The sequence below is a fragment of the Heterocephalus glaber genome, unplaced genomic scaffold (genome assembly GCF_053883595.1).
Source record: "Heterocephalus glaber isolate CG9 unplaced genomic scaffold, H.glaber_assembly_v1.0 deba00001463, whole genome shotgun sequence".
In the NCBI taxonomy this organism is placed as follows: Eukaryota; Metazoa; Chordata; class Mammalia; order Rodentia; family Bathyergidae; genus Heterocephalus; species Heterocephalus glaber.
In genome coordinates this window covers 5,291,477-5,315,464 of record NW_028258310.1, presented here as the reverse complement: position 1 = coordinate 5,315,464, position 23,988 = coordinate 5,291,477, and the positions used below count along the sequence as shown (strand labels likewise).

General features: G+C 37.4%; 1 protein-coding gene across 7 annotated transcripts in view; it reads left to right on the top strand.

Moving 5' to 3' along the window:
• Positions 1 to 23,988, top strand: part of Marchf3 (membrane associated ring-CH-type finger 3) — a 157,835-nt gene that overhangs the window by 52,888 nt on the left and 80,959 nt on the right. Inside the window, exon 3 of one of the 7 annotated variants that reach the window (XM_087180545.1) lies at positions 9,095 to 9,134. The exons of the other annotated variants lie outside the window; for them this stretch is intronic. The gene's annotated coding sequence lies outside the window, so the exon portion shown is untranslated. The remainder of the gene's footprint in view (positions 1 to 9,094; positions 9,135 to 23,988) is intronic. 7 annotated transcript variants of the gene reach the window in all.

Here is a 23,988-nt window from a genome sequence, read left to right as displayed (position 1 = left end):
CAGTTAGAGCATGTAAGGTGGCCTAGACAGATAGAAAGGAAATAGAAAAGGGCTCAGCTTTGCAAAGGTGCTGAGTGCCCTGGCAGAGGGTCAGATGACTCTGCAAAGAAGTTGAGTTTGCCCAAAGCAGGACTAGTAGAGCAGGAGACCAAGTAGTAGAGAAACTGTGACAGCTCAACTTAGACCTGGATTTGAAATCAGAGGAAACTAACAAAAGAAGTTCATAATTTCTAGGTCAGGACTGGCAACATGCAGGGCAAAATTGATTGATTCATGGGAAATTGTCCCTAGACTCCACTGAGCTATATATAATTTTATCCTCAAGGTGCTCTGCACCGTAGTATAGTGTGTCCTGTAAAATTCATCAGAAATAGAGAGGGAAAGAGTTAAGAACATGTGCCTCAGCTCCATGAGTATAGAAGGTAAATATCCTGTTTTGTCATTCTCTGGATAATAGTAGGGAGAGAGTTATCCCAAGGGGGAAAGATAGTGGAAACCTGATTGAAGGAGCATTTCTTGAGCATCACCCTGGGAAGCCAGGCAAGGGACAGGGATGCAAGAACAATAGGCAGCTATAGAGGAGTATAGGAGTAAAAGCAACCCAAGAGCCAAGGGGACTGACCTGTTGGGGATATAACATGGGAAGGGGAGAAAATGAGGTACATTTTCTAGTTAGAGAAGATTGATATATACAGAAGGGTTTCAATTTCTTTGGTTCTTTTGGGTAAATCCATATGATGGTTCAAGTTTTGACTCAGATAAGTTTTAGCCAGTACAATTCTGTTTTTTAGCTTCTCCCACATAGACCCTGGCTCACTACTGCCCTTCCTAACAGCTGGCTAGCAGATTGTGCTTTTGCTGTACCTGGAAGAATGGCTTCCTCACCCCATGGACTCTGCATCCCTCCTAGCTGGTGATGACGAGCTTTATATTACATTGGTAGACTGTGGCTGTTGAGGACATAGGAATAAAACTTTAAAAATAATTCAGACTTATAAATGGAAAATATGGAATGTAATAGTAAAATTTCAACATTAGAATATCATACTCTACTTTAAAATAGATTTTATGGTGAATGTTAGCCAGATGATTTCAACTGTTGCATGTAAGTTACATAGTATTTCTTTAAGACATTTAAATCATAGATAAAATTAATTTATTATAAAAGAAATGCTCACAGCATGATTGGATATGTAAAAAAAATAAGAAAAGAATCTTAACTTACAAAAAGAGGCCATTTTCTAAACAACCACAGTCTCTATAACTTTAATGTGAGGATCTGAAATCTTGGCCAGGACTCCCTGAAATCTGTTTTAAAGTGAGTTCATCAGATGAACAGTACTACAAGGTCCTACCTTTGATCAGTGTAGTGATTTTAATTTCAAAACCTCCAAAGTGAGGTTCTTAATAATTTCCTTGGTAACAGGAGAGCTGAACAAAATACAATGGCCATAGTATTATGGGAAGATAAATTATTTTTCCCTCTGCCTCTGGTTATCCAGAGAACAATGCCAAAATACAGAGGAAGAAAGCAGAAGGCTTCTTTGGTGAAAGAATAAAAGTCAGAGAGTACCAGTGAGACTTCTCCCTTCTATGGTGGTTTTCACCAGTATTTTTCCCCCTTAATTAAGTGTAACTTTACTAGGGGAAGATAAGACCCAGGGGTCTGGACCATCATTCCTAGCAATCAGACCCTCTTGGGCCAGGGAGAATTACTCTTCACTAAGTCTTCATTCTGAGCTCCCTACCTTGAAAAATAGTAACTTTTGCTTAGTATTATGGATACAAAGTATGAATTTCTCTATAATATTCTTCAGCCTCCAAATCACATATATATTTGGCAGTAGAGGGGATTGAACCCAGGACCAAGTGCTCTACCACTGAGAAAACATCCTCAGCCCTTAGTTAATGTTTTTAAATAGTGTCCTTTTCTGCCGTCACCTTAGGCAGTTTGTATAGTAATGAAGTAAAAGAAAAAGTATGTATGTTCTAATGCAAATAAGTTCTGTAATTTCTCAAGAGGAGTAGTCCATATACATTTTTTTTCCTAGCACCACAGAACTAGGTGGGGACATTACAAGGAATTTAGCAAAAGAAATGTGAGAGGTGAGACTCATTTGTTCTGAACTCTCTCTGCCACCTGCTCTACCCCTACAATTGTTTGCTTCAGCATTTAGTTAGGTGAGAAGCTCAGATGTGACATGAGTCAAGAGCAGTATGACCTAGGGGGGTGCCATGGTTGTAGGTGCATCCCCCACTGGTGGGAACCTTACTTCAGGTTTGCTTCAGCTGGCAGGAGGCCCTAAAAGGTGGATTCCATGGGCTATGCTTGCCCCTCCACAGACCACAGGGTGCTTGCTGCAGAATGTGTTTACTAGGTTAGTGTGACCCAGCACACAAGCATGTGGACATAGGGTATGCAGAACACCCACAGTGACCCAATAGAACTATGCAGGTCAGGTTTTGAAACAGCAACCAGAATTATTTAGAAGGGTGTTTCGAATTCATGGAGAGATTGGTTTTGTTTTAAACTATGCTTATTTTGCACTGGTAGAAAACAATGAGTATTGATTACACATTTATTCTAACTTTGGTGATTCTCAATAGAGACATCTGCCAGGGTCATTTTCAGAGAGATGAGCTAGGTTCTGTAACTAGGTATATGGCAAAAATAACTAAAAAGCATAAATAAAATACTGAAGTTATAAGTAAAAAGATGTGAGAATATGAGACTATTAACAGAGAGAACATTTGCCTTTGAGGCAAGAAGAGAGAGAATATTTCGAAACTAGTAAATTATGTGATATAAAGAAGTAAGTACATAATTTTGGTTTGGGTATGGGGTGAAATGTTGTTTATAAATTATGCAGAAAAAAATTTTTCCCATTGCTGGAGGAATTTGCATCAATCACTCAAGTATGTAAGATTTTGAGGGGGTGGTTTTAAACTTTTTTATTTATATAATTTTTTACATCCTTTCTCAATATCTAGAGTCTAGACATTGGACCTCCTTCCCCCAAGATCCAGATGCTTTTTTCTCCATTTGAACTAGAGACCAATAGTTGGGAAAGCCTCTCTCTCGCTTCACTTAGCTTTTGACAGCAACCATGTAGTGAAACTTGCTGGGATATAAGTGGATGCTGGTAAGGCAGTCCCAGGTGGGAAGAATATACTGGTGGCTCTCAGTTAATGAATGGCATCAACACCTTTCATGTTGAATGCCACACCCCAGGCCTAGGTGAGACAAGCAGGAAGAGAAGAGAAAGATGGTATCTTGTTAATTGACCTAATTTCACCTTCTCCCCTATAACTACACATGACTTGTAACACATAACCTCCTTTAATTTCATCACACTACCTCTCCCAGAGAGGACACATAGTAGTAATTATAAATGGTGATTATGAATGAAGGGAGATATTGCTCCTACTTCTTGCCATCATTTTTTATGAACTTTAGGGGAAGCTGATGTGGTACTCACTTCTTGTGTTTTAGGGGTGATTTTTTTGAATTAAAAATTTTTTTCTTTTAGTCATTTAATTTTAAGAGGTCAAGCTCTGTAATTCCAAACAGAGTGCAAATCCTATCCATTGTATTTCTAACTTATAAATGTTGGCCTCTGCGAAAGCAGAAATGGTAATGGCATAACCAGTGTGGATAATGAAAGCTTTTGGTCTGGGAAAGGAGAGAAATGAAAAGACCTGTTCAGAATTGCCAAGCTGGGGAGTCTGGCAGTTTTTCCTCATATTTTTCAGTGATAGACAAATTGTTAGCTACTACATGTATAATTTATTAGTAATTGCTCTAATTTGCCTCCTAAGTTTCTAAGTTACCAGTTCACTGAGATCAATTATTCTGTACCTGTAAAATAGGAGTCATATGGTAATTTAATGAAGTAGCTAGCCAGTCAAGACAATTTCTGTGCAAATGCAGTTATTGCCATTGTAATTTAGAAAACTAGGGGAAGAATGACAGTGTCAAATTTCTCAGAAGCCCAGTGACTAATACACTCACTAGAATTAAAATGCTACACACACATTTTCCTGTAGTGGACATAGGTGTACTAAGATAACCGGCTTTCCTTTGGGTTGTGTTGCAGCCTATTTTAAAGAAAACACTTCTTCCTTGGAGTATTGTAAGCACTACCTAATGGTGGATCCTGAAGCCCTCCTATGGGAAGTCTGGGAGACAGAGGGCTTAAAAGCCTGCAGGTGAAGGAAGAGCAGAGCTGAAGACATAGGTAGATGTGTTACAAGGAGATTGGAGACAGAGTTGGCATAGAAACTTCTATTTTCTTTTTAAAGCAAATGTTCTACTTCTTTCCAAACAACTGACTTCAAGTATAGCTATAAAAGTGTAAATGCAAAAATAACTTTTTGTGACTAACCTATTAGCATTCTCTCTAGTCTTGAAATTTCTTAATTTACCAACAAAAACAAATTTTCATCCTATCTACTTTATTGAAGAGCCAAACAAGCTGTGATCTCATTCTGCCTCGTGTGACATCAACAAAACTGTCAACTCCCTTCTGCTTGCCGAGCTTTGCTCCTGCTGATTTGTGAGTCAGAAACATGCTTAACATTTAGCTTTCATGTTTAAGCTCACGGTCTTGGAAATAGTGGAAAATAGGAAAATGAAGTTTTTAACTGACCTTTGAGGAAATTGGATGTAGAAGTGACAGAATAAATATAGATTGCTCTCGACATTTTTGGAAAGTCACTGTTTGCCCAACTCAGCCGGCAACCATCCTGGGACTGATAAAATTCCTTTGCTGTTCATCAGAATTTAACTTTGGCTCAGTCTGTCAAAGTCACAACCACATGTCTCAAGAGTACCATTGGGCCACAGGTCAAACACATTATTGCAGACATAACAGATATTCCTGAGTAACATTCCTAGTCACAGCTGATGTTCTCATGCATTTTAGAAAGATCAAATAAAAAAGGAAAACAAGTTCTTTAGATAATCTCATGATAATTTTGTTGAAATCAAAATACTTTCCTAAGTGATCAAATTACATTTGGGAAAAGACCATAATCCCGAAAACTTGCATGTGACTGTCAATAATTGGGAATTTTAACCAAATTTGGAAAACGTACTTACAGCCTATTGACTCCCTTGATACATTGTTAGCATATTCATCACCAGGCAGGATCACCAGTGAGTTTCCTGCCCTAATGTTTGCTTGATGTTCAGTTAGTATTAAGGCATGGTGGGCAGTCCATGTATATCTCGAGTAGTGCTGCTTAGAGTGTGGTTATGAGGCCAGCATCGTGTGGAATCCACTGGAGATGTAAATTCATAGTTTCACCAGCCTTCCATAGCAGAATCTGTGGGGATGAGGTCCAAGAATCTGAGATTTTTGGCCAAAAAATAACATGAAATAATGTTAAATATCACAAGCCATTCAAGAAATGCAAATTAAAACAATTCTGAGATTCCATCTCACTCCAGAAAAAATGGCTATCATCAAGAAATCAACCAATAACAGATGCTGACAAAAGTGTAGGAAAAAAGCAATTGTTGAGACTGTAAACTGATACAACCACTATGGAAATCAGTAAGGAAATTACTCAAAAAACTAAAAATAGAAATTCCATTTGACCCAAATATTTCTCTTCTAGGTATCTTCCCAAAGAGTTAAAGATATTATTCCACAGTGAAGTATGCATACTCATGTTTATAGCCCCGCAATTCATAATAGCTAAATCTTAGAAACAGCCTATATGTCCATGAACAGATGAATGGATAAAGAAAATGTGATATTTATACACAATAGAGTTCTACTCTGCCATAAAAAAGGATAAGCTTGAGTCATTTGTAGGAAATGAATGTACCCCGAAAGCATAATGTTAAGTAAAGTAACTCAGTAACAAACTTAAATAGCACATCATTTCTCTTATATGAAAAACTCTATTATATAGTATAGTATATTATATAGTATGAAGTAAAAGAAAGATTGGAAAAAAGAGAGAGGGAAAAAAAGATATTTTAATCCAGCATGGATGTATCTGAAAGTGTAATTTGACTTAGTACAATTGTCTTACATGTTTTATGTTCTTTGGCCTATTAGTCTGGTTTTCAATCTGTACATATGATAATTAACTTTATAAGATCTTACAAGACTAATAAATGAATCTGATGCTGGAAAAAGAAAGGGGGTGGAGAGAAGGGGGAACAAAAAGAATTGAAATGTGTTATGTACGTGTACCAATTCCCTACAGTGAATGTAATCATTATGTACTGAAAACATGTACTAATAAAAGTTAAAAAAAAGAAATCTGAGTTTTCATAAGTTCTCAAGCTGATTCTGATGCTCACTCAAGTTTGGGAGCCAGTGGCCTCTGTATGTCTGGAACAAGCTATCAACAGTAATTGATGATTGGTGGTTATACCTGGTCATCTTTCTTTCTCCAGATGAAAAAAATATGGCCATGCCTGTCATCTTTTCTTAGTTGGAAACGAGGTTCTAGGGGCTGATTTTTGTTTCCTTTTCTCTGCAGCATTTCCCAATACCTGGATAGAATTATAGGAAACCATACATTAAAAATATCTTAAGATAACAGTCTGTATTTTTAAACCTAGAACTGTGAGGAGGTTCCCCTAAACATGTTTGGACTGATTTTGTTGGTATTATGAGCTGACCACATACCTAGATAGTAATGCACAGTTTTCTAAAATCAGCTATGATATCTCAGCTGTCTGCAATGTAGGAAAAGCAAACAAACAACAACAAACAGAAAGTAGACCAAAAGTGGCCTCTGATCAATACATGTCACAGAACTGCACCAAAACTCATACTTTTCTTCTAAACTCTGGGAGGCTGTCAAAATATAATGATTCTTACTTTTCAAAACTAATTTTGCCTTAGAAGTATATGAGAAGTCTTTAATAGTCACATCTGCAAAATCTAAATGTAAGAGCTAAAACTATAACATGCTTAGAAGAAATCACAGGTGTAAATCTTTGTGATCTTGGATTGGGCAAAGTTTTCTTGGATCTGTCACCTACCGCACAAGTAATAAATGAAAAAAATTGCAATTAAAATTTTGTGCTTCAAAGGATACTATCAAGATAGTAAAAACATACTTCATGGGTTGGCAGAAAATATTGGCATATCATTTACCTGGAAAGAATCTAGTATCCATAACATAAAAGAAACTCTTACAACTCAAGTTTTTTTTAAAAAGTCCAATTAAATAGTGACAAAAGGTTTGAATAGGTATTTCTCCAAAAACATAGAAAGGTGATAGCACATGAAAAGGGGCTCCACATCATTAGTTATTAGGGAAATGCAAGTTAAAACCACAGGGAAAGGCTACTTCACATCCACTAGGATGACTAGAATCAAAAAGATGAACAACAACAAGTGCTGATGAGAATTTAGAGAAATTGGGGCCGGCGATTTAGCTCAGTGGTTCTACCGCCTGCCTTGCAAGTGCAAGGTCCCAAGTTTAATCCCCCGTACCAAAAAAACAACAAAAGAAACCCAGTACTTCCTTTTGGGCCAGGGATTTAGCTCAGTGGTTCTGCCATCTGCCTTGCAAGCACAAGGACCCGAGTTCAATCCCTGGTACCAAAAGAAAAAATAAATAAACCTACCAACCAACAAAGAATTTAGAGAAATTGGAACTTTTATGTACCAAATGTAAAGTGGCATAACTACTTTGGAAAACAGTTTGGCAGTTCCTCAAAAAGCTAAACAATGGTGAACTTATGACCCAGCAATTTCACTGAAGTTAAAAGATATATATCAAATGGAAATGAAAACATGTTTCTACCAACACTTGTACATTAATGTTCATAGCAGCATTATTCATAATAGCTAAAAAGTGGAAACAACCCAACTATCCAACTGATGGATAGAAAAACAAAATGTAATGTATTCTTACAGTGGGGTATTACTTTGCCATAAAAAGACATAAACAACTGATACATGTTATAACATCAATGTACTCTAAAACCATTATGCTAAGGAAAAGAAGCAGGACAGTAAAGGCCATGATTGCATTTACAAGAAATGTTCAAAATAAGCAAAGTCAAGGAGACAGAAAGTGGATTAATGGCTTCCAGGGTCTGGGGAAACAAACAATGAGCGACTGCTAACAAATAAGAGTTTTGTTTTGTTTTGTACCGGGGATCAAACTTGGGACCTTGCGCTTGCAAGGTAGGTGGGGGAACCACTGAGCTAAATCCCAATATGAGGCTTCTTTTGGAGGACTGATAACACCTTGGAATTAAAAGTGGTGATTATTGTACAACATTGTGAAATGCTGAAAATCACTGAACTGTACTCTTTAAAAGAGTAAATCTTATAAAATGTGAATTATCTTCCCCCAAGTTATTCCTCTCTACCCTCCACTCCTGTTGGGCTGGCTATTATGAAAGGGAGTGTGATCCTTCCCTCCGCTATGGCCCACTTCCTCAAAGACCTGGATGCAAACTGGCCTTTGTATGTCACTCTCTGCCTCAGTTGTATCAGCTAATCTCACACCAAAACATTCTGCTTTTTAGAAGTTGGCCTTAACCTCCCACATGCTCTGGAGACTCACAAAGTTATGGGCTGAGTGATAAAATGCATCTGTTACACGCATCCCAGACTAGGCTGTGGAATCTCTCTTACCTCTTTTCTCTTGAAAAACAACCATTGTAGGACAGTCTTCCAAATAGATAATCAATCATAAGACCATTCATTATTTGCTCACTTGTTTATAAGCAAAATAAAGAGGGTTAGAAAACAATAGAAGTCTACTGAGTGCTTACTGTGTACCATGCATTGGGGTAACATATATCTGGGTAATGCTCACAACATGGTATAAACAACAATGGATGCCATTATTATCTTCATTTTATATGTAAGGAAACTTAAGTTTAGAGAACATCAGCTTGCTCAGAGTTACATGGGCAGAAAAAAAATCTTTTGTTACTAAAAAAATGTAAAATGGGACTAGTTACAAGTATATTATTTTTATTCATGTTGCTATTACTAAAAGCAAATAATATATATGTGTATATATGCTGTATATATAATTATTGTTGGATAATGTTAGACTAGAAGGGGACTACCATGAAACATCTAATACCCTCATTTTCCAGATGGAGAAACCAAGAATCACAGAAGTGAAATGGGGACACAGTGAGTTAACTGAATTTCAGACTCAGCATATACATATTATGTGCCAGCTGTGGACAGAAGTTCACTGAATGTTTTGGCAATTTGTCCAAAACTTCCTTCCCTGAGTTATCACTCTGAAAAATTATCATGTAGATTTCATAGACCCATACTTGCTTCTTCACTTGATGTTGCCTCCCTAACTCTGTAAGTCAAGGAAATATACTGCGTATTCATATTAAGTTTCTCACATGCCTGTTGGTTTACATTGTGAATGGGCAGTGTTGTCACTCACAAGCCTGTTCATATAATTGTGTAGTGGTGTCACTGGCCTGTGAAATGATGAGTGATATTCTTCTTTGTCTTTATATTTAGCCATGATTGTTAATGGTGTGATTATAGGATGTAAACAAGCTCCACCCTGAACAGCACAAGTGACTCAATGGTTGCCTGGGGACAGGTTACCTAATTCTATTGCACTCTGAAATGAAAATATCCAGTTTAGACAACTTTATTATGACTATAAATTTGACTTCCTACCATTACTACTTCAAGCCAAATTATATCTGTTTGATGAGGCATAATTTCTTATTAAACCCAGAGAATACCAGGGCAGACTACATCATGATAGAATTATAATTTGAATTTTAATCAAGTTTTATTTATTCTCAAATACTAGCTAATAAAATAAATGCAATGCTGTAGTTATGCAAGGGAGTAGAGGATAACACAAAACCAAAAAAAGAACAAATTATATTGCTTATCATAAATATTATATAATAGTATGTATAACTTGACTTCTTTTCTGACCTGTCCATGAACCCTCCTTCATCAGCTTTATGTTCAGTAGCTTCTGAAAGACAGATATCTGGCTCTGAGTTTTGGTGTCTCTGGTTTAACACAACCACTGAATTCTGTTCTCTGATGATTCTCTAAAATTGTGTTTTGATGACATCTGTGTAAACTCCACACATAGATCAGTATTCCTCCTTTCTGACAGAGTATGTTGAAGCCTTTCCAATAAAATGTCATTAGTGTAGTGGGGAAGAAATTCAGTGTGAAGGATTTTGGTTTGTTTGGTTCTGCTTGTATTTCTTTCTTGTAGCATATCCAGGTTTCAGAAGTTTGAAATAAATATTACAAGAGGTGTCACTGCACATATGAAGTCAGAGCTGGAATTGCTAACTCATCATCTTTTTATTTGTACTGACCAGACCATCAGTTACATGAGAGTAATATAAAGATAGAAACACTGAATTACCTGAATAATGAATCATTTCTCCTTCATCTTAGCCACTTTTAATTCATGCTGGTGAGCTTTTAACCAGGGTTTTATTTGGTCATTTTTATAAATTATAACTCTGTATTTGAGTTTATGAACAATTAGAGCTTCATAAGGGTGAAGAGATCCGATAGAGTAAGGGAAAACAAGGTGATATAATTTTGAATATTAAGATTCCGGTGTTTGCCACACTGCCAGATAGTTCTTTCTTTTTTCATGCATGGGAAATGGCAGAATATCATTGCTATAAATGGCTTGGGGGCCTGGTAATACATTGTTTTTCTAAAGTACTTAAGTCAGCAAAACAGTAGCAAGAGGTCAGTGACTAGTGTTGCTTTATAGCTTTAGGCAGATTAGGAAAAGATTTTAAATTTATTTTTCAAAACATTTCCATGGGGGAAAATATTAATAAACATTAAATAAGAAATAAAAAGAAAAGTTTTAGAGTTTGCATAAAATAAGCAGAAATAAGATTTATGCTCTACCTCTGGAAGGGTATTGAATATCATTTCAACTTGTAAATATTGATACAACTGTCATATTATTTTCACATTGTAACAATTTTGAGTTTTCTTCACTTGAAACATTGTCCCAGGGCACATTGTGAGTATTAAACTAATCTTTATCCATGATTTATGCAGCTTGAACTCAAATTTCTAGAATGAAATTAATAAATCATGTGTCAATGGAGAGAATGGTGGAGAATAAACAATTTGATGAACAATTTCCAAGTGAATGGTACAACTTATGTCAACTTTTAGTTTACGGAAATTTTCTACTTAAGATTGGTACAGGGGATTGAACTAAGATATAAAAATTCTTAGAACCACTTGGAAACTGTAGAAATAATTTTCTTGGCAGATTTACTCCAAGAGGAGCGAACGTTAGGCAGGACTCACCCTTTGAAACTCACCCAGAAGGGAAAGGAATAAATATGAGAAAAGGAAAACAAAATGGAAAGAAAGTCTTTGTAAATAGAGAGGGGTGGAGGGGTTGAAGGGAGGGCAGAGGAATTGGGAAAAAAAAAGTAAGAACCAAGATATATCATGTACAAGTACAAATTCCCAATGATGAATGTCATATTGTATACCTAAAATGTACCAATAAACTTAATAATTTTTTAAAAGTAATTTTCAAACAATATCACCATAGCTAGACTACATAGCATACCAGAACTCTTACACCCCTCCTCCTTCAATTTATATCTCCATTTGTTCTTGCTGTTTTCTCAGAGGGACCTCTTACAGCGTAACTGAGTACCCTCTGTAGAACTATAATTAAGCAATAACCTCGGAGACAAAGGTACATTGGTAATTAGTCCAAGGAAGTAGTGCTGTTTGGAATACCAAACAAGGCAACCTGTTAGTTACTGAGTTGTTTTCCATGGAGATGCAGTAATCACAGCTTGGAATGCACAAGAGGAGGATAGGGAGCTCTTCAGTTGTGGCCTGACTGTTGGAATAGACTTACACTCACTCTACTTCCCCACCAGGAAAAGGATCATGGCAAGTGAGGTACATGAAAGCCAGGGCTTCAGAGAAACTGAAAGCTGGAGAATGGAGTGTGAGACAACAACAGTGCACACTTGGGTTTTGAAAACAATAGCACTTCAGGAACACAAAGCACCTGTGAGCGAGGCCCTGTGGGGAGAGGGAAGACTTACCTTACACAGAATAAACTTAATCACCCATTCCTCTGAGATAACAGTGGGAGTGCTGTGCTTGTGGGACATTCAGTACTCTGCCCATGTCTGCTGAGAGGCTTCCATGGAAGAGACCCCAGTATTCCCTTGCTGAGGACAGCAGAGGGTGGGGAGACCTGAGACTGGATCAAGTACACTGATCAAAAAGTGAAGTTCTGGAGAAAGTAAGCATCACTAGGCAAAAGGCTTGTGGAGGGCTAGGGAAGCCCTGCACCCTAAGCAGAGAGTGGCTGAACACCATGAGCTGTTGATAGAGCAGGTCCCACTCTGGAGGAGTCACAGGTAGCACCCCTGGAGACCCAGGAGAGAAAAGGGTGATTCTTCAAAGCCAGAATAGGATGCTCTGCTGTTGTTTCCCCAAACACTGGAAAGACCTAAGATGGCATGAGGTCTTCATCACCCAGCATCCAGCAAAGTGGGCTCTCTGCTGAGCCTAGGGGCTACACCAAGTTCCTCAGGTGGGTCCAAGAGTGGAGCTCTTGAATCAGAGACAGATGGAGGACTGTGGGCTGAGAGATGTAAACAGCACCTGGGTCAGAGGGCTTCTGGTAATGCAGTAGGCAAGGAAAGCCTATGGAGGGAAGACATGGAACAAGTCTAGATTGGCCCAGCAGAACAGGGAACAGGAGTGTGAGGTCCCCTATGGAAGTCGACAGAGAACTGTGTGTTTGGCAAACTATACCACATCTGCTTCTCCCTAAATCTATTGAAGCAATTGGATTTTGGGACAGTGATGGAGGTTTGCAGATGGCCATGCCAGGAGCCTAGCCTGCAGCTAGGAGGCAGATCCAGAGAGATCAGCAGTCCTCACTGCTTTTGGGCAGGCAATTGGACAATCCACAGAGGGAAACTGCTTAGCTGCTCACAATCAGATTATGACTCCAGTGTAAAGGGAGCGGTGTGGACACTGAGTTAATGCTGTAGCAACTCTGTGAAGTATTTTTTATTTGTTTCCTTGCTTGTTTGTTTGTTTTGGGTTATCTTTTGCCTGGTTCTTACTGCTGTATTGGTATTGTTTTTTATTTTACTTTAAGATTTCCTCCTTTGCCTTGCTCTCTTTGGGGATTTATTCTCTGTTGTTGTTATTGTTTTACTTTCTTTCCTTCCTATACTTTCTTCTCCCTCATTTTCTTGCCTCCTTGTCTTCCCTCCTCTTTATCTCTTGTAAAACAGGTATATAACAAGTGCCTATATATGTGCAAAAGAGAATAAGAATTAACTAGTGCTTTAACTTAAATAATACCATTTGAGAGCATGTCAGGGTAAACTTTAACAAGACTGTGCTTGAGGATCCAAACAAAACTAACCACAAATATATTAACAGATTTCAACAAACTCATAACTTCCCTCATAACTACAGTTCTATCCATATGCATTCCTCCTCCAGCCTCCACAAATATTCTCTCAAAGTCCCTCAACACTAGTCCTTTACTCTAGCTATAAAAATAATTCCAACAGAGTCTGATCTCCTGTCTATTTTTCATCAGTTGACATTTCTCTTACCTCCCTCTCTCTTTATTGACTTACCCTTTCTTTTTTTCCCATCCTATTTCCTTCCTCCCTCCCACCACATCCTAGACTAACTGCAAATAGCAGTATAATATAGTCTGTGAGGGACATTGATAAAAGGGTTAAATGACCAAATCACTTTTAATATTCATGACTGATATATGGTTGGATCTGTTGATGCTGTTATAACAAGTAGAAATTCTCTCCTTACAACACAGTGCCTGGGCCAACCCAGTTAAACTGAAGAGCTTGAAATGATAGACAGTACTTCTTGACAAATAAATCTAAGATCACATCTCTGGAAAACAGAACATAACTAAAGAGATCTTCATACTAACAAGAGAGCCTCTTCATTCTGTTTGACCTTATCCCTCAGCACTTTCATGTACACACACACAAATAAGAAACATAAAAAAAACAAGGCAACAAAATGCCTCTCTCCCAAAACTCCCAACTCCCTCCAAAAAGATCCAGGAGGCACCAATGGAGAGAAAACCAAGCACAGAAAGAGAGAATTGTACCAAATGATCAATGAGAAAGTAAAGAAACTTGGCCAGTTCAAAGATGGTATAACAAAATAGATAATGGAATTAATTTTAAAAAGAGTCCATTTAAAGAAGTGACATATAAAAAATTAAAAGAACTAACCAAAACCATTCATAACATGAACAACAGCTTTACCAAAGAAATAGAGTCCATGGAAAGGTGACTGAAGATAAAGAATTTTATTAAGTATTTGAAAAGCAAAAGCAAAGAATGAGAGGAGAGAATGTCACATCTGGAAACCAAAAGTGACATACAAGACCATATACTCAGAGATACCTTAAGAACAATAAGAGAGCAAGGAAAATTGATCCAATAGATGGTGAAAATAAGACTAATCTAAGATAAATTGGAACTAAAGAAAAAACAGTACAGCACGTATGTAATAAAAAAAATTGTTTACAAAAATCGTAGCAGAACAGTTTCCAAGTATGGGTAAAGAACTCAACGTACAAGTAAGTAAGACATACAGAACCCCAAATAATTATGAAGAGAGAAGAAACTCCCCATGACACATCATAATCAAATCCCAGAAGTCCAACAAAAGGGCAGACTCTTGTCAGACAAAAGCAGCAAATCACTTACAAAAGTTAACCCATTAGGATTACAGCAGACTTCTCAACACAAACTTTAAAGGTCAAGAGAGCTTTGAGTGAAGTGTTTCAGGTCCTAAAAGAAAAGAACTTTTGACAAAACACGCAGAATCAGCCCGCTGCAGACAGGCAGGTCTGTGCATGCCCTACCGAGGTCCTGAGTCGAGCAGAAAACACCGAATCACCCTGCTGCAGACAGGCAGCCACCTGATTCCACACTACAAAGATGCAGAGGACACCAGAACACTAGACCAAGGTACTGAGTCCCACTGTTCCCGGCCCAGAGGTAGGGGCTTCTGAGCCATCGTCCCACTGCTCCTGGTCCAGAGGAAGGGGCTTCCCAGTCACCATCCCAACTGCTGCTCCCAGCCCAGAGGAAAGGGCTTTTGGCCCACCTTCTGTCCTGATGCTCCAGGCCCAGAGGAAGGGGCTTCTGAGCCACCATCCCTCCGGCTGCTACCAGCCCACAGGAAAGGGCTTTTGGGTCACCATCCCTACCGCTGCTCCCGGCCCCTGTCCCACCTCACCCAGCTCAGAGGAGGTAATCCATGCAGGTGCTAACAGCCCCCCGCCCCAGTCGAAATGAGAAAACACGTAAATAAGTCTCAAAACCAGACTTCCAGATCACCTACAGCAACCCCAAAGGGAAATGAGATGGAACCCTCTGATACTCAACCACCTGGACCCACTGAACTGGCAACAAAAGGGGATCTGGAAAAAATGAAATCCGAAATAATTTCTCAGATAACAGGAGAAAGTGTGCCCCTAGTGCAAGACATGATTAATAAATCTAGAGAGGAGCTCAGGAACATGATGGAATCCCAACATAAGAAACAAATGGAATCCATAAAGCAGATGCAAATAGATTTTCAGGACGTGAAAAACTCCATTGAAAGTCTACACAGCACAATGAGCCAATGTGAGGACCAAATTTCAGATATAGAAGATAAGATTGCAATTAGTGACCAGGAAAAGAAAAATTGCTTCAAAATTATAAGGGAACATGAGAAATCAATCCAGCAGCTGCTAGATGATGCAAAAAAGAATAACACAAGACTGATTGGGCTCAATGAAGAAACAGGAGAGAGTGGAGATGACATAAAAAAAACTCTTCACAGAAATAATGGCAGAAAACTTCCCAAGCAGGGGAAAAGAGCTTGACATACAGATAAGTGAGGCATATAGGACTCCAAATAGCCTTGATCAAAAAAAATCTACACATAGGCATATAATTGTTAAGACTCCAGAAACACAACAGAAGAACAAAGTTCTCCAAGCAGTCAGAGAAAAGAAACAAATCACATACAAAGGAAAGCCCATCAGAATCACAACAGACTTCTCAACACAAACCATCAAGGCAAGAAGAGCTTGGAGTGACATATTCCAAGCCCTAAAAGAAAACAGCCTCCAACCCAGATTGTTGTACCTTGCAAAACTATCTTTCAAAATGGATGGAGAAATAAGATACTTTCATGACAAAGAGCACCTTAGGAACTTCATGAATACCAAACCAGCACTTCAAAAAATTTTGCATACTATCCTAGGAACAGACATTGAGGATCACAACCCCAGGAAGCAAAGCAGAATGAACCCATCTGGCATGACAAGAAATTAAATGTAAAGGGGGAGAACGCAACAAAAAGAAAAAGTCATGGCAATGACAAGTCCATACATTTCAGTTATAACCATCAATGTTAATGGTCTCAATTCACCAATCAAAAGAAATAGGCTGGCAGAATGGGTCAAGAAGCAAAATCCAACAATATGCTGCATACAAGAAACACACTTCATTCAAAAGGAAACTCATCACTGAAAGTTAAAGGGTGAAAAACAATACTGCATGCAACAGGAACCCAAAAAAAAGCAGGAGTAGCTATCCTCTTTGCAGATCAAGTAGATTTCAAACCAACACTGATTAAGAGAGATGGAGAAGGACATTACATCCTTGTAAAGTGAAGAATCCAACAGGAAGAGATGACAATCATAAATATCTATGCACCAAACACTAGTACACCCAACTATATAAAACAAATACTAGTGGGCATGAAAAGTCATATATGCACTAATAGAATTGTAGTGGGGGACCTCACCACCCCACTGTCACAAACAGATAGATCAACTAGACTAAAAATAAGTAATGAAATACTGGAACTCAATCGAACTCTTGAACAAATGAACTGAACAGATGTTTACAGAGTCTTCCACCCCACAAAATCAGAATACACATTCTTCTCAGCTGCACATGGGTCTTTCTCCAAAATAGACCACATACTCACACATAGAACATGTTTACGTAAGTGGAAAGGAATTGAAGTTGTCCCCTGTACATTATCAGACCATAGTGCGATGAAACTGGAGATCCATACCAAAGAAACTCAAAAAATTTCATAAGCACGTGGAAATTGAACAACACACTTCTGAATAACCAATGGGTAACAGAGGAAATTAAAGACAAAATCAGACATTTCCTTCAATTAAATGACAATGACAATACAACATATCGGAATCTATGGGACACAATGAAAGCAGTCTTACGAGGGAAATTCATAGCAGTGAATATGCATATTAGGAAAACAGAACAATCCCAATTAAACAACCTGATGCTGAACCTCAAGCTTCTAGAAAAAGAAGAACAGGACAACTCATAGCTCATACAAGGGAGGAAATTATAAAGATCAGAGGAGAAATCAATGCAATGGAGACTAAGAGAACGATACAAAAAATCAATGAAGCCAAGAGTTGGTTCTTCGAAAGAATCAACAAAATTGACAAACCTTTGGCCAACCTTGTCAGAAAAAGGAAAGAAAAGGCCCAAATTCATGCAATTAGGAATGACAATGGTGAAATGACAACAGACCCAGCAGAAATCCAGAGGATCATCAATACCTACTTCCAGAACCTATACACCAATAAGATGGACAACACAGAGGAAATGGACAGATTCCTAGATACATATGAATTACCAAAGTTGAACAAAGAAGACCTAAAAGTTCTGAACAACCTAATATCAACCAATGAAATGGAAAATGTAATTAAAAGCTTAACAACTAAGGAAAGCCCAGGTCCTGATGGCTTCACTGCTGAATTCTACAAGACATTTAGAGAGGAACTGCTGCCACTACTGTTTAAACTCTTCAGTGAAATTTAAAGGGAAGCAATACTCCCAAATTCATTCCTGGAAGCAAGCATCACCTTCATCCTCAAAGCAGAGAAAGACCCAACTGAAAAAGAGAACTATAGGCCAATCTCACTAATGAACATAGATGCAAAAATCCTTAATAAGATACTGGCAAATAGAATGCAGAAGACCATCAAGAAGATCATACACCCTGATCAAGTGGGATTCATCCCAGGGATGCAGGGATGGTTCAATATATGAAAATTAATTAATGTAATACACTATATCAATAGAGCCAAGGACAAAACCCATATGATTATCTCCATAGACACAGAAAAAGCATTTGACAAAATCCAACATGCATTTATGATAAAAACCCTACAAAAAATTGGAATAGATGGTGTCTACCTCAAACTGATAGAAGCCATCTATGAAAAACCAACAGCCAATATCATACTAAATGGTCAAAACCTGAAATCCTTCACACTAAAATCAGGAACAAGACAAGGATGTCCACTATCACCACTCTTGTTCAATATAGTTCTGGAAACATTAGCCACAGCAATTAGACACGAGAAAGAAATAAAAGGAATAAAGATAGGTAATGAAGAAGTCAAATTGTCATTATTTGCAGATGACATGATACTCTATATAGAAGACCCCAAGAACTCCACCAAAAGTCTTCTAGACTTAATACCCAAATTCAGTCAAGTAGCTGGTTACAAGGTCAACACACAAAAATCAATACCTTTCCTCTACACCAATGACAGACTCACTGAGAGAGAAATAGGGCAAATAATTCCTTTCACAATAGCATCCAAAAAACGGAAATACCGAGGAATCAATCTGACAAAAGAAATCAAAGACCTCTTTTCTGAAAACTATGGCACTCTGAAAAGAGAGATTGAAGATGATATCAGAAAATGGACAGACATCTCCTGCTCCTGGGTAGGAAGGATTAATATAGTGAAAATGGCCATACTTCCAAAACTGCTATATAGATTTAATGCAATTCCGAGTGAGATCCCAGCAGCATACTTCATAGACCTCGAGAAAACAATCCAAAAATTCATTTGGAACAAGAAAAGACTCAGAATAGCAAAAGCAATTCTAGGTAACAGAGACATGGCAGGGGGTATCACAATCCCCAACCTGCAACTCTACTACAAAACTGTGATAAAAACAACATGGTACTGGCAAAGAAACAGACTTGAGGACCAGTGGAACAGATTAGAAGATGCAGAAATAACCCCAGACACACTCAGCCATCTCATCTTCGACAAAGGAGCCAAACACCCTCACTGGAAGAAAGGTAGCCTCTTTAATAAATGGTGCTGGAAACATTGGGCTTCAACTTGCCAAAGATTAAAACTAGACCTGTATCTCTCACCATGCACTAAACTAAAATCAAAATGGATTAAAGATCTAAATATTAAAATAGAAACTCTGAACCAGTTGGAACAGAGGTTAGGTAGAACCCTTGAAGACATCTGTGTAGGAAAAGATTTTATGAACAAAACCTCAGTTGCCTGTGAACTAGCACAAACAATCAACAAGTGGGATCTCTTCTTATTAAAAGGCTTCTGCACAGCAAGAGAAACCACCAGCAGTGTGAAGAGACAACCCACAAAGTGGGAAAAAATCTTCACCTGCTCTTCCTCAGACAAAGGTCTACTGTCTCGAATCTATAAAGAACTTAAAAAGATCAGACCTCCCAAATTTAAAGACCCAATCCAAAAATGGGCATCTGAAATGAACAGACATTTCTCACACAAAGAAGTAGAAACAGCAAATAAATACATGAAAAAATGTTCAACATCACTGGTCATTCGAGAGATGCAAATGAAAACAACACTGAGATTCCACTTCACTCCAGAAAGAATGGCTACTATCATGAAATCAACCAATAACAAATGCTGGTGGGGCTGTGGGGAAAGAGGAACCCTGCTCCAGTGCTGGTGAGAGTGTAGACTGGTGCAAGCACTGTGGAAATCAGTATGGAGATACCTCAAAGAACTAGGACTGGAAGTCTCATTTGACCCCGCTATTCCACTGCTGGGGATCTTCCCCAAAGAATTAAAAGAATCATACCACAGTGATATATATGCGCCCATGTTCATAGCAGTGCAGTTTGTAATAGCTAAAACTTGGAAACAGCCCAAATGCCCATCAACTGGAGACTGGATAAAGAAAATGTGGGTTCTTTTATAAAATGGAGTACTACTCAGTCATAAAAAATGAGAAATTAGAGACATTTATAGCTAAGTGGATGCACATTGAGGGAATACTCTTATGTGAAATAAATAGGACACAGATGTGTAAATACTGAATAGTTTCTCTGGTGTGAGAAACTGAAAGTGTAAATAAGGACTAAATGTATAATAGGTAATGTGAAATAGGAAGCAAAGGGGCAAAGGGGAAGGAAGTGGGAGGGCTAGGGGAAAGGATAGAAGGGAATGGGATTAATATGAGAAAATGGAAAAATAGGAACAAAATCTTTGTAAATAGGGAGGAATGGATGGGTTGAAGGGAGGGCTGGGCAAGGGTGAAAAATAAGAACCAAGAGAAACTATGTAAAGGTGCAAATTTCCAATGATGAATGTCATTATATTGTATACCTAAAATGTACCAATGATTAGAATGAATAATCGATAATGTAAAATAGGAAGAAAAGGTCCAAAGGGGTAGGGTTAGTGGGAGGGGCAGGGGAAAGGACAGAAGGGAAAGGAAAAAATGATGAGAAATGGAAAAAATGGAAATAAAGTCTTTGTAAATAGAGAAGGATGGAGGGTGTGAAGGGAGGGCTAGGAATGGGGAAAAAATAAGAACCAAAATGCATTATGTAAAGGTACAATTCCCAATGAGAAATGTAATTGTGTTGTATACCTACAATGTACCAATAAAAGAATTTAATAGAAAAAAAAAAAAAAGAAAACAACTTTCTACCTATACTAATATATCCTGCAAAGCTAAGCTATCTTTCAAAATTGATAGACAGGGCTGGGGATCTAGCTCACTGGTAAAGTGCTTGTCTTCTACAAGCAAGACCCTGGTTCAATCCCCAGTACCATATCAAAAACAAAACAAGCAAAAAAAAAAAAAAAGAGAGCAGCACCAAAATTGATAGACAAATAAGGACATTCCATGATAAAGTACACCTTAAGAAATTCATGACCACCAAACCATCCAAGCAAAACAAAACAAAACAAAAACTCTAAGGATATCCTAGACAGAGATAATAAAGCCAAAAATTCCAGGAAGTCTCATGGAATGAATACATAAAGCAGGAGTGGTTAAATAAAAGGGAAAAGTAAAGGAATTCACAAGAGAAAAATAATGAAGTGTCGGGAATAAGTCAGTATCTTTCAGTAATAACCCTCAAGGTAAATGGCTTCAACTCCCCCAATTAAAAGACACAGATTAACAGACTGGATCCAAAACTCAATTGTTTACTGCATATTAGAGACATGTCAAATCAAAAAAAGAAATTCATAGTCTAAAATCAGAGGATGAAGAACAATACTGCATGTATCCCAACCCTGAAAACAAGCAGGGGTAACAGTTTTATTCTCAGCTAAAGTGAACTTCAAGCTAAAACTGATTGAAGAGACAATGAAGGTCATTACATACTAGTCATGGGAATAATTAACAAGAAGAGATATCAATTGTAAATACATATGCACCAAATACCAGTGCACATAGCTTCATAAAACAAACACTGTTGGACTTAAAAGATCAAATATACACAAACACAATACCTCACTTTTACAAACAGACAAACCAACTAGACAAAAAAACCACAAATAGAGCTGAATCACACTTTTGAATAAATGGATTTAATAGATATCTACACAGTGTTCTACCCTACCACAACAAAATATACATTGTTCTCAACAGCACATGGAATTTTCTCCAAAATAGACCATCTACTGGCCCATAGAGCTTGCTTAAATGAATACAAAAGAATCAAAATTATCCCATGCATATGATCAGATCCTAGTTTGACTAAACTAGAAATCAATGGCAAAAGAAACCACAGAAATCTTGCAAACACCTGGACATTAAATAACACACTCTTGAATAATCAGTGAATCACAAAAGAAATTAAACAATTCCAAGAATCAAATGATTTTGCAGTACGACATATCAAAACCTATAGGACATAATGAAAACAATTCTAAGAAGAAAGTTTTTGTTACAGATGCTCACATTAGAAAGACAGAGTGAACCCAAATAACCTACTGTATGTGTATATCTTAAGGTCACAGAAAAACAAAAACAGTCTAAATCCAAACCTAATAAAAGGAAGAAACTCCTAAAAATCAGAGTGAAAATTAATGAAATTGAAACAAAAAATATAATCAATGCAAACACCTGGACATTAAATAACACACTCTTGAATAATCAGTGAATCACAAAAGAAAATAAACAATTCCAAGAATCAAATGATTTTTCAGTACAACATATCAAAACCTATAGGACACAATGAAAACAATCCTAAGAACAAAGTTTTTGCTACAGATGCTCACATTAGAAAGACAGAGTGAACCCAAATAACCTACTGTATGTGTGTACCTTAAGGTCACAGAAAAACAAAAACAGTCTAAATCCAAACCTAATAAAAGGAAGGAACTCCTAAAAATCAAAGTGAAAATTAATGAAATTGAAACAAAAAATATAATCAATGCATCAAAGGGCTGGTTCTTTAAAAGAATAAACAGAATAGACAAACCCTTAGCCAATCTTAGCCCCTGAAAAGGAAAAGAGATCTATAGCAAAGTAATTAGAAAAAGGCAAAATCACAGTGGACACTGCTGAAATCCAGAAGATTATTAGTATTATGAAAACTTGTTCTCCAACAAATGGGAAACAGAAAAGAAATTGACAGATTCCTAGACACATACAAATTAGCAAAACTTAACCAAGAAGATATAAAAACCTTTAGTAATCCAGTAACAGGCAATGAAATTGAAGCAGTAATAAAAATTCTGCTAAGAAATGTCCAGGACTAGATAGATGGATTCACTGCTGAATTCTACATGAACTTCAGGGAAGATCTGGCACCAATAATTCTCAAATTCTTCATTGAGATTAAAAGGGAAGAAGAAGTGCCATGCACATTCCTGCAAGCTAGCATTACCCTGATTACACAGCTAGACAAGAACACAACTAAAAAAGAAAAGTACAGGCCAATCACTCTCATGAATGTAGACGCAAAAATCTTCATCAAGATACTGGCAAATGGAATGCAACAAATCATGAAAAAGACCATGCATCATGACCAAGTAGGGTTCATCCCAGGGACCCAAGGATGGTTCAACATATGCAAATCAATAAATACAGTGCACCACATAAACAGAAGCAAGGACAAAAATTATATGATCATTTCAAGAGATGCAGAAAAAAAGCCTTTGTCAAAATCTAGCATCTGTTCATGAAAAAAAGAACCCTGAAAAAATAGGTAATAAAAGGACCTTATCTCAATCTAATAAATGCCATTTATGACAAACCCACTGCCATAATCAAATTAAATAGAAAAAAACTGAAATCTTTTCCTCTAAAATTGGGAACAAGATAAGGATGTCCACTATCACCACTCCTGTTTAATATAGTACTTGAAACATTAGGCAGAGCAATCAGATAAGAGAAAGAAATGAGAGAGATATGAATAGGAAAGGAAGAAGACAAACTATCCTTATTTACACATAACATGATACTTTGCTCTGAAAATCAAAATTTCCACCAAATGACTCTGAGAACTAATAAACAAATTCATCACTGTAGTAGGATACAACATCAACACACAAAAATCAGTTACATTCCTGTATGCCAATGATGAACTCACCAAAAAAGAAATTAGGGAAATAATACCACCTATAATAACTTCAAGAGAAATCAAATACTTTGGAATTGACCTAACCAAGGAAATGAAAGGCCTTTATAACAAAAACAATAGTACACTGAAGAAGGAGGTAGAGGAGGACATCAAAAAAGGAACAGAGACCCCTTGTTCCTGAGTAGGCAAAATCAATATTGTCAAAATGATCATACAGTTAAAACTGATACATAGATTCAGTGCAATCCCAATCAAAATACCAACAGCATTCCTCACAGTTATAGCAAAAACAACT